This window comes from Pteronotus mesoamericanus, unplaced genomic scaffold (assembly GCF_021234165.1).
Source record: "Pteronotus mesoamericanus isolate MK-2021 breed Mesoamerican mustached bat unplaced genomic scaffold, CSHL_Meso_final contig_56, whole genome shotgun sequence".
Lineage (NCBI taxonomy): Eukaryota > Metazoa > Chordata > Mammalia > Chiroptera > Mormoopidae > Pteronotus > Pteronotus mesoamericanus.
Genome location: NW_026555201.1, coordinates 29,384,799 through 29,397,905, shown reverse-complemented (window position 1 = coordinate 29,397,905; position 13,107 = coordinate 29,384,799).

The window sequence follows — 13,107 nt, the reverse complement described above, 5'->3', positions numbered from 1 at the left end:
AGACTCCTTTTTCAATTAAGATCACCTTCACAAGCTCCAGGTAGATATATCTTATAGAGGGCCACCCCTCAAGGTAATATACCTATTGATAGAAATTTTAAAGTACCTAAAGGAGAGGTTTAGAATTAAGTTAGAAAAATAAAAAGTAGCTTTCAATAACTGGGCACAAGGTTAATAATTTATTTTATTGACATGGATGAGCCATTGAAACTTTGAGTGACAAGAAGAAAGCTGTGACTTAGAAAGACGAATCTTTTGGCAGAGTCCAGAATTTGCTAAATAGGGAAGAAATTGGAGACAAAGACTAGTTAGGAGATGAGTGTGGGAAGTTTCCAGTGAAGTTAAGACTTGGTCCAGGATCATGATACTGGAAATCGGAAAAGTATTTTGAGGTAAAAATTTAAAGAAGTTTATAAAAACTTGGTTAGGAATGCTTAAGAATAGTGGATACTTTAAGGGCTTCCTTCAGATTACAGGCATTATTTACTCCAAGAATGCTAGGAGCCTTTTCAAAAGTAGAATTAAGTCCATAGAGGAAGCTATTGTGAGAGTAAGGTGATTAATTTTTTGTGAGCATATTACATTTGTGTTGGGTATTCAGGACTATATCTTAGAAAAGAGTAAGGACTTGAAATTCAAGAGTCATTTTTTTATAATTTCTATTCGTGAAATAATAATGTTCCTGAGAGAGTTTATAGCCAAAGGCTTTGAGAGAAACTCTTCAGAGATAGTCCTTAAAATACCATATATAGTAATGTTATTGGGGAACTTGGCTAGCAAAAGAGGAAAACTATAAATTAATATTTACCCAACCATTGTGCCAAAACTCATTTATGTAAGATAAAATAAATATAATAACTCACCTCCCTTTCCACTTTTATTAGGGAGATGGCTTAACTTCAATCCACTCTTTTTTCTGAGCTATAATTACTTCAGTGTCTGTGGTGTCTGGTCAGCTCAGTAAAGCATTCTGTCAACATTTGGGGTTAATTCAATTTATTATCTTGATAAAGATCAAGCCTGACCACCCCTCCAAATTTTTTTTGTTTTCTTTGCCAACATACTTGCATTCTGTTTCTTGCGGATGGATAATATTGATTTGCCATATTAATATGATAGCTGATACTAACTTTAAAACCTCTTACAGTATTAATAGCATGAGGATATGCTTTGCCAATAGAGTAATAGTTCTAATAAAGAAAATATACTCTCTTATGTAGTACATGGTTGTCAAGAGCTGTATCGTCAGAGATTAAAAAATAAGTGGTGTATAACTTACAGAGAGAAAAGACAAATAATAAATAAATAAATAATAAATAATACATTACTAACAAAATCAATGTCAGTTTGTCAAAAGAGGGGAAGGAAAATTGGGGACAGTTTGGCAGAAAGCGGTACAGGTGCAGGACAATCTGCATGAAGGTCACTTACACTTATCAGCTGGTGTACATTCAGAAAGGATTGTCTCCAAGTTAGTATTTCTCAAAGTGAAAGTCTTGGGCCACCACCCCCAAAATCAAAATCAACTTAGGGATTTAGTAAAAAGACAGATATTTGGATTGTAATTCTGAGGATTTTTTTCCCAAGAGATTCTTATTTGCTCTGTAACTGAGGGCACATTACTCTAAAGCCTGTTAGAAGAAATCAGTGAAGTAAAAACCCTGGCTGGCCAACGGCCAGCAGTGGCCTGAAGTAATCAGAACAGTTGGAGCCTCTCCTGCCTGTGGGTCATTGTCCACTGAAGAGAAACTTAGCACAATGGGAAACAAGGACCTCCTTTCAGGCTACAGTCACCATCAAGAAAAGTTACATGAGCTTTAGCTGCAAAACAAACCAACTACATAGCTAATTTTAGCTATGAAAAAACGTGGCATACTGCTATGAGAGTTTATAATAGGAAACACTAATCTACTTCTAATGGTTACACAAGCCTTCTCAAGAAAGTATTGATTGAATTAAAGTCCGAAATATGAGTCAACTCAGGTATGGGGTTTGGAGCTTTCTGTGGAGAAAAAGCAGCATGTGCATGGTCCTGAGGTAGAAAGAGGCAAGGTGCATGCTAATTGACATGAGAGAATTGAGACTGAGAAGGGATAACTGAGTGCTGACCCTGGAAAGATAGGCAAGAAAAACCGGGATAAGCACCTTTGGAAGCCATATTTTGGTGTTTCTCTTAAGAGTAATGGGAAATCTCACCTATTAGTGGAACCTAATCAACAAAACAAACAAGCAAGCAAAATATAACAAGAGACATTGAAATAAAGAACACACTGACAGTAACCAGAGAGGAGGAGGGAGGGGAATAATGGGGGAAAGAAGGGAAAGGGTTGTCAAGGAACATGTATAAAGGACCCATGGACAAAGCTAAAGGGGGGTAGGATTGAGGGTAGGAGGTGGGGGGTGGGGGAGAAGTGGGGACAACTGTGCTGTAACAACAATAAAAAAATAAAGTTTAAAAAAAGTAATAGGAAATTGATGAAGGGTTTTAAGCAGGAAATTGACATGATCAGATTTGTATTTTAGAGATATTTCTCTAAGTTATTTAAAGGGGCAGACTGGGAAAGCAACAGTTGATAGAGAGAGACCAGTAAGAAGTCTTTGCAAGGTCCATGAAGAAGAAGCTGGCATCAAGGGTGGATGTGAGAGTAGTCTTACGGGCACTTATGGGGTAGTGGGAAGAGTCATATCTTGTATGCAGAAAAGTGAGTGACTTTTAGAAGCATTCATGAAACAATATGACTTGAAAACTGATTACACGTAGGACATGAGAGAGATAGAGATTTCAATGATTACACCCAAGTTTTGATATCTAGTTTGCATACGCTCATCTGATGGATGGATGGATAAGGGCTTTGACCTTAGTATACACATATGAGGATATATAGATGAATGGTAAATAGGTATTTGAGTTTTTAATTTTGTATAGTATTATTCAAAACATGCTAACAGAAAAAGACATAGTATAAGCTTGTTTAGGCAGACTTCGGGCTTTCTGGTCATGGGGAGCTGATATTCTTTTTAGCAAGTCCCAAAAGATGTTAAAATAAGAGTATGTTCAAATAGTATGTCCCTGACCATTGCAGTTCTTACCAACCACAACGTATATGAAGAGCTCTTTCTTTCACCCAGTCGTATTGCCCAAATAGACTCTGAGTTCAAACCAACACTTGTGTCAGTGAGGCAGTATAAGAAAATAATTAGTGTGTAATTTTTTGGATATATATTATTGATGGACAAATCCTTATTTTGATGTTAGGACTTTGGACAATTTATATATTTTTGTATGGCAATTTTCCATAAAAATATAAAATGTTATAATAAATGTTATAATATAAAATGTTACTTCATAGAGTTGCCGTGAGAAGTAAATGAGCTAATATATGTAAAGTGCTTAGGAAAATGAGTTACATTATACCTCCTGACCTCTAGTTATCTCTCTGGTATTATGGTGACCATATGAAGAGTCTTGTACATCATACTAAGATCTAGTAAAACTCTGGACCCAAGGTACTTTCTTAGAATATATTCCCACTATACTAAACAGGGCTGAGGGACAAAGTTTCAGAATAGAAATCATGATTTCTATTTTTGGCAAGTTTATTTTTAGCTTACTGTGAGGTATCCACATGACTCCTTTGAGATATCCATGAGATATATTGTTTAGAGAAGGTGTGGGATAGAGATAAGAATTTGCCTTGGCTGGTGTGGCTCAGTAGATTGAGTGCAAGCCTGCTAACCAAAGGGTCACTGGTTCGATTCCCAGTCAGGGCGCATGCATGTGTTTCAGGCCAGCCCTCCAGTAGGGGATGCATGAGAGACAACCACAGATTGATGTATCTCCCTTTCTTTCTCCCTCCCTTACCCATATCTAAAAATAAATAAACAATATCTTAAAAAAAAGAATTAATGATTGTCAGCATATAGAGAGAAAAGGAAACCATTTATGTGATGAAATCACTTATCAATATAGAATACAATTATGTTGTGTTTTGAGTTTCTTGGGAATCGGACTCTGAGATAAGAATTAGCATGTAGGCAGTTTAATAGAGAGTGTTCTCAGGATCAAGAAATATAAAATAGAAAGAGTTAGTATTGGGTAGTGGGAGAGGCTGGACTATGATGAAATATAAAAAGGCTCAGATAATACCACAGAGAAGCAGAAACCAGAACACAACTTAAGAATTGTCCAAATATAAGGGATGGTTTTGGGCTTTTATAGTCCTGGGTTGACTAATTATTGAATGAAAGTTCCTCCCAAAGATAAGGGCTCTCTGCCACATTCTCAGCATCTGGGAGATTGGGTCCTTCCATGCTGAATTGGAGAAGAAAGTGACCACATCCATTACAATTGGGTGGGGGGAAGGCGTTAAGTCCTTGGAGATTTTCAACTTTTAAAGGTCCCAAAGGAGAGGATAAGCCAAGAACTAGAATTAGTAAGGAAAGGGAGGCCAGTTAAATAAAAGGATAAATTATATGTTGGGTAGGAGGTGCTAAGAAAAAGAATATAAGAAACAGAATCCTACACAATATCAAATGTTACTATGTTTGAAACATGAAAAATTCTATTGTAAAGCAAAAACTACACTCAAAGAAAGCAAATTGAAAAATATATTAAAGATTAGAGAGAGCTAAAGAAAATGCATAAAATAAAACTTAATCAACCCAAATTTAATTCTTTGAAATAAATTAGTGAAAATGGTAAATTGTGAGCAATACTGACCAATAAAAAGCAGAAAAATATCAAATAACTTAATAAGAAAAAATGAGGCATCATCAGTGATCTTAAAACACATATAAAGGCTTATAAGAGAATATTATGAGCAGCTGAGAAATTAGATAATGTAGATGAAATGAGCAAATTTCTGGAAGGACACAAACTATCATAACTGAACCAAATATATGTAGAATGCCTGAATGGAACAATAATAAATTAAAACATTGAATTAGTAATTTAAAAATCTTCCCACAAAGAAAAGCCTAGACCTCATGGTTTTACCAGTGAATTCTACCAAAAGTTTAAAGAAAAATTAATATCAATCTTTCCCCAAATCTTTTAACACATAAAAGAGAAGAGAACCCATCCCATCTCATTCTACAGGACAGTATTAATCTATGCTAAAACCAGAAAAGTACATCAAGAGAAAATTATAGGTCATATTTTTTATTATCATAAATATATATCTACAACAAATTAATAGCAAACCAAATTCACTAACATAATAATGTTTATATACCATGATTAAGTGGGATACAAGGTTGGTTTAAAATCCTAAAGTCAATCAGTATTATAATATTAATATAATAAAGGGCAAAAACTTTATGATTATTTCAATATAACTAAAAAGAACATCGGACAAAAATTCATGATAAAAACACTCAACAAATTAGGAACAGTGGGAAGTTTTCTTAACCTGAACTTCCATGACCTGATGAAGGGCTTTTATGAAAATGTGGTTAGCTCTTTATCCTTGCTGTGTATCTTGGTGTGTTGGAAGAACAATAGCTGGTTTATTAAATTAAGACTAAGAAGCCCTGGCTGGTGTGACTTAGTGGATTGAGTGTCAGCCTGCTAAACAAAGGGCTGCTGGCTCGATTCCCAGTCACGACATGTGCTTGGGTTCCAGGCCAGGTCCCCACTGGGGGGTGCATGAGAGGCAACCACACATTGATGTTTCTCTCCCTCTCTTTCCCCCTCCTTTCCCCTCTCTCTAAAAAAATAAATAAGACATAGGGTATCTGAATGGATAAGACAATATGACCCACACATACACCGCCAACAAGAAACACACCTCAGAACAAAGGACCTACACCAATTGGAAGTAAAGGGGTAGAAGAAATATTCCAAGCAAATGGACAGGAAAAAAAAGCAGGGGTAATAATACTCAATCAGACAAAATAGATTTCAAAACAAGCCACATAAAAAGAGACCCAGAAGGACACTTCATACTCAAAGGAAGAGTCCATTGAGAAGACAAACATTGTAAACCTATATGTATCCAACATGGGAGCACCCAAATATGTAAGGAAAATCTTGGAGGACTTCAAGAAAGATATGACAGCAACACACTGACAGTAGGGGATTTTAACACCTCACTGTCAACAATGGATAGATCTTCCAAACAAAACATCAACAAGGCTGTTGTGGAACTGAATGATGCATTAGATCAAGTGGACTGAATGGACATATATAAAACCTTTCATCCCAAAGAAGCAAAATATACATTCTTTTCAAATGCACATGGAACATTTTCAAAGAGAGACCACATCACAGGACACAAAACAAGCCTAAACAAATTCAAGAAAATTGAAATCATAACAAGCATTTTCTCAGACCACAAGGGCTTGGAACTAGACACCAACCTGTCCATCAGTAAATGAGTGGATCAAAAAACTACAGTACATTTACACAATGGAATACTATGCAACAGAAAGAAAGAAAGAGCTACTACCCTTCGAGACAGCATGGATGGAACTGGAGAGCATATACTAAGTGAAATAAGCCAGTTGATGAAAGACAAATACCATATGATCTCATCTATAAGTGGAACCTAATCAACAAAACAAACAAGCAAGGAAAATATAACCAGCAACAAAGAAAAAACAAGCCAACAGAATCAAGAGGGAAGCGGTAGGGGGGTAACAGGGGAAGGAAGGGGAAGAGTCAAATCAAGGAACATGTATGAAGGACGCATGGACAAAGCCAAAGTGGGGAAAAACTGAGGGTGAGAAGTAGGGGTGGGTGGTGCAGGGGAAAGTAGTGACAGGTAAATGGAGACAACTGTATTTGAACAATAAAAATAAATTTTTTTAAATCAAAAAACCCCTCCTCAAAAATATTCCAACTCACGGAGACTGAATAGCATTCTATTAAACAATGAATAGGTCAATAATGATATCAAAGAAGAAATAAAAAAGTTTCTGGAAACAAATGAAAATGAACACATAACAGTCCAAAACCTATGGGACACAATAAAGGCAGTCCTGAAAGGGAAGTTCAAGGCAATACAGGCCTACATAAATAAGATAGAAACATTTCACACATTTCAAACAAGTGACCTAACTCTACAGCTTCAAGAACCAGAGAAAAAACAACAAACAAAGCCCAGAGCAAGTAAAAGGAAGGAAATAATCAAATCAGAGCAGAATAGAATGACATAGAGACTAAAAGGATAATTCAAAGGATCAACAAACCCAGGAGCTGGTTCTTTGAAAAAATAAACAAAAAACTACAAGCCTTTAAGCAGACTCATCAAGAAAAAAAGGAGGACTCAAATAAATATCAGAAATGAAAGACGTGAAATAACAACTGATACCACAGAAATACAAAGGATTGTAAGAAATTACTATGAGCAATTATATGCCAAGAAATTTGAAAATCTCAATGAAAGGTAACAAATTTCTAGGAAAAATATAACCTTCCAACACTGAATGAAGGAGAAACAGAAAGCCTGAACAGACCACTAACAGCTGGAGAAATTGAAGCAGTAATCAAAAAACTCCCGGCACACAAAAGCCCTGGGCCGGACGGTTTCACAGGAGAATTTTACAAAATATTTAAGGAAGTACTAACCCCTGTTCTTCTCAGACTATTCCAAAAGATCCAAGCAGAGGGAAGATCCCAAAATCTTTTTATGAGGCCAGCATCATCCTAATCCCAAAACTAGATAAAGACCCTACAAAGAAAGAAAACTACAGGCCAATATCGGTGATGAACATAGACACTAAAATTCTCAACAAAATGTTGGCAACCCACATCCACCAATTCATTAAAAAGATCATCCATCATGATCAAGTGGGATTCATCCCAGGGATGCAAGGATGGTTCTATATTTGCAAATCAATAAATGTAATAAGTCATATAAAAAAGGAAAGACAAAAAACACATGATCATATCAATAGATGTGGAGAAAGCATTTGATAAGGTACAGCATCCACTTATGATAAAAACACTCTGTAAAGTGGGAATAAAGGGGGCATATGTCAACATAATAAAGGCCATATATGAAAAACCTATAGCCAACATCACACTCAACAGGCAAAAACTAAAAGCTTTCCCACTAAGACTGGGAACAAGACAAAGTTGTCTGCTTTCACCACTTCTATTCAATATGGTATTGGAAGTCCTAACCACAGTGATCAGACAAGAAAAAGAAATAAAAGGCATCCAAATTAGACAGGAGGAAGTAAAACTGTCATTGTTTACAGATGACATGATAGAGTATATAAATAAATAAAATATTTTTTTAAAAAAAGAATATGCAGAATATGACCTGCTCAATGATGAGACACAAGCCACTAACATGGGATTCTCAACATCATGTCCCTCAGCATTTGAGCTCCCACTTTGATTGAAGGTGTATCATATTTTGCCATGTATAATGTGCACCTATTTGCCCAAACTTCTGAGGGAAAATTAAGGATGTGCATTATACATGGTTATAATGATCACAAGCCATGGATATAATAATCCCATGTGTAATGTGCACAAAAACATAAGTGCACATTATACACCAGCAAGATACAGTAATTTCAACACAAATTAATGTTACCAGATTTATTAATTACAGGTTCCAGAAATGGGTGGAAAGGATGCAATGAGCTCGAAGAAAGGCAGTTTTCTGTCCTATGCCACAAGAGAACAAGATAGAGCAAGGTAGCAAGAACCCATTATTTATAAAGTGATCAGGGAAGAGGTCAGTAACTTTTTTTGTATTTTTTCCATTACTATTTGTCTACCATATACCCCCTCCCCTCCTGCAATTACCACCCTGTTGTCCAATTCCATGAGTCCTTTTTCTTTTTAGCTCAATCCTTCCAACCCCTAATCTCCCCCTGTATCTGTCAGCCTGCTCTCTATGAGTCTGTCTCTATTTTGTTTTTTAGTTCAGTTTGTTCATTAGATTACACATATGAGTGAAATCAGATTGTGTTTGTCTTTCTCTGACTGGCTTATTTCACTTAACATAATTTTCTACATGTCCATCCATATTGTTGCAAAGGGTAAAATCTTCTTTTCACAGCCAAGTAGTATTTCATTGTGTAAATATCCCATAGTTGTTTTATGCACTTATCTATTGATGGACATTTGGGCTGCTTCCATATCTTGACCATTGTAAATAACGCTGCAATGAACATAGGGATGCTTATGTTATTTCAAGTAAGAGTTTTGGATTTCTTCAGATATATTCCCAGAATTTGGATCACTGGGTCAAAAGGCAGATACATTTTTAATTTGTTGAAGTATTTCCATACTGCTTTCCACAGTGGCTGCACCAGTCTGCATTCCCACCAACAGTGCGAAAGGGTTCCCCTCTCTCTATATCCTCTCCAGCAATTGTTATTTGTTGGCTTATTGATGATAGCCATTCTGAAAGGTGTGAGATGGTATTTAATTGTGATTTTAATTTGCATTCTTCCGATGATTAGTGACATTGAGTGTGTTTTCATATGTCTCTTCGCCATCTGCATATCTTCTTTGGAGAGGGGTCTATTCAGGTTTTTTGACCATCTCTTAATTGGATTTTTTGGGGGGTTTGAGTTTTATAAGTTCTTTATAAATTTTGGATATTAACCCCTTATCAGATATATCAGTGAATATGTTCTCCCATTCTGTGGGTTGTCTTTTTATTTTGTTGATAGTTTCCTTTGCTGTGCAAATTCATTTTAGGTTAATGCAGTTCCATTTGTTTATTTTTCCTTTTGTTTCTCTAGCCTGAGGAAACATATCAGAAAAACATATGTCCTGCAGTGTCCAAGATTTTGCTGCCTATGTTTTCTTCTAGGAGTTTTATGGTTTCTGGTCTAACATTTAAGCCTTTAATCTATTTTGAATTTATTCTTGTGTGTGAAGTAAGAAGGTGTCCTAGTTTAATTTTTCTAATTTTTTAAATTTGTCCAATTTTCTCAACACCATTTATTGAATAAGCTATCTTTAGCCCATTGTATGTGCTTGCTTCTTTTGTTGATTATTAATTGACTAGAAAGGTGTGGGTTTGTTTATAGGTGCTCTAGTCTGCTCTGTTGATCTATATGTCTGTTTTTATGCCAGTATCATGCTGTTTTGATGACTGTGGACTTATAGTGTAGTTTGATATTAAGTAGCATGATTCCTCCAACTTTATTCTTCTTTCTCAGGGTCACTGTAGCTATATGGGGCCTTTTGTGGTTCCATATAGATTTTTGAAATATTTGTTCTAATTCTGTGCAATACATCATTGGAATCTTAATAGTAATTGCATTTGATCTGTAGATTGCTTTGGGTAGCATGGACATTTTAACCATGTTAATTCTTCCTATCCATGAACATGGTATGTGCTTCCACTTATTTGTATTTCCTCTTCAATATCTTTCTTCAGTGTCTTATAATTTGCCAAGTACAGGTCTTTTATATCCTTGGTTAGATTTATTCCTAGGTATTTTATTCTTTTTGAAGCAATTGTGAATGGGATTGTTTTCTTAATTTCCCTTTCTGATAGTCTATTATTGGCATAAAAATAATAATTATTAAACTGATTTCTGGATATTAATTTTGTATCCTGCTACTTTGCTGAATTCATTTATAAGTTCTAGTAGTTTCTTGGTGGACTCTTTAGGGTTCTCTATGCACAACATCATGTCATCTGCAAATAAAGACAATTTTACTTCTTCCTTTCCAATTTGGGTGCCTTTTATTTCTTCTTCTTATTTGATTGCTATAGCTAGAACTTCCAGTACTATCTTGAATAAGAGAGGTAAAAGTAAACATCCCTGTCTCATTCCTGGTCTTAAGGAGAACACTTGTAGTTTTTGCCCATTGAGTACGATGCTGGTAGTGGGTTTGTCTTATAGCTTTTATTATGTTTAAGTATGTTCCCTCTATTCACACTTTGCTAAGAGGTTTTTTTCTTTAATCATAATGGGCGTGGGATTTTATCAAATGCTTTATCTGAGAGGTCAGTAACTTTTCATGGGCTCAATTATAAATGATTATTTTAAAAGGTGTCCTAGGGTAAGCAAAGCAGAAACTTGTGGTAGAAATCCTAAACTTAGATTCTTATCTAAATGTCCAGATTCTGGGTGTGAGCAGAGTTGTCATACTGTAATGTACCAAGGCAGTGACTCAGACTGGTGTATTGTCATCATAATTGGCTTTGAGATATTTTTTGGACATTCAAAAGATATTGTCTAAGCAAATGAATTACTAATGTGGAGTTAAGAAACATGAGAGATGAAAGTGTACATCTGCAGTCCTTAGCATATAGATGATTACTTTTAAAGCTAAGGAACTATATGTAATGTTGATTGAACATTATAGAATTGATGAAAATGATATAATTTTTATAGGATAAATGATATACTTTACATGAATGACTCATTAGATTTATTGGGGTTCCAAAGATGGGAGTGCTTTGAAGCATAAATAGATTGTGACTTATGATAAAACTAAGAAAAATTTTAAATTTTGTAGGAGAGCACAGTTGAAGAATTATCTATGACCTTGATTTCAGCTATGCTGAATTTTACAAGATATAAAATAAGTCTTACAGAAATGAATAGTAAGCAGTTGAAGAAGAGACAGAATTTGGAAGAGAAGGAAGAAAGCTGAAAATGTAAAGATATTGGTGCTCTCAATCAAGTGATGATATCTGAAATTAAGAGTTAGGATAATGTCATGATATCAAAGGAGAGAAAAAAGAGGGAATTCTAGATTCATAATTGATTGTGGCTGAATAATAGCACTCTAAAAGATATCATGCCCTAATCTCTGGAACTGGTAAATGTTACATTATATAGCATAGTTTATCAGATATAATGAACTTAAGTATCTCAAGATAGGAAGGTTATCCTTGATTATCAAGGTAGACCACAGTTATCTTTATTAGGATAAGGAAGAAAGTAGGTGGTGAATATAGATTCTTTAAATGGCAATTTTTATATTTAGATCTCTATTAATTATTCTTATTTGTATATAAATATATGTAGTATATATGTGACAAATTGTATTAATAAATTATTAATAGTTCCATGAATAATTATGGGAAGAAATTAAAGTTTAATAGACATAAGCATTATAAAGATATACCTAACAAATAGCTATATAGAAAAATAAAACTATAAAGAGAAGCTTGTAAAACAAGTAATGATCACAGGAAAATAGGTATCTGTTTTTGTCTTAATTAGAGATATAAGTGAAATATATTTACTACTGACAAATTAAATCAAGTCATCAGGCGTTTTATTCACTGGTTGCCTGCTGTATACTTACACCTGATGCTTGAGGCTACAACAATGAACAAGACAGCTTCTACACTCAACAAATTCGTAAACTAGGGCAGTGCTTCTCCAAATGTGGTTATGGACCAGAACAGTCAGAATCATCAGTAATCCACTTCAGGCCTCTTACATAAGAATCTTACATAAGGTTCTAGAATCTACTTTTTGCTCCTGAAAATAGACTTGATTTTTTTTAACAACTGTTTCAGGTATACAGAAAAATTATGAAAACAGTGCAGATAGTCCCCTTATATCTCTCACATATTTTCTCATATTCTTAACATCTTATGTTAGTATACTATGTTTACAGTTAATATTAATGCACTGTTGTTACTCAGATTTCTTTTAAGTTTTTCCTCGTGCCCTTTATCTGTTCCAGGATCCAGCAGTACTTTTAATGTTCACATCTCTTTAGGCCCCTCTTACTTGTGAATGTTTCTCACGATTTATTTTTTGATGACCTTGATAATGTTGAGGGGTACTGGTAAAGTGTTATGAACAATGCAGCAACAGTGGCACATCTGAAACTTATCGCATGTTCCCCTAACTAGACTCAGGTTATAGTGTTAGGGGAAGAAGATGAAAAAGATAAATTTCCATTTATATCACATATCAAGGGTACATATCAACATGATTTGTGACTGTTTCTGTTGACCTTGATCATCTGACTGAGGTAGTGTTTATCGGATTTTCTCACTCTAAAGTTACTCATTTTCTCCCATACTGTACTCTTTGAAAGGAAGTTACTATGCTTACACCACACTTAAATCCATATCTTCCTTAGGGCAGAGCATCTACATAAATTATTTTGAATTCTTATGCATGGAGGATTTCTCTGTTCTCTCCTATTTTAAT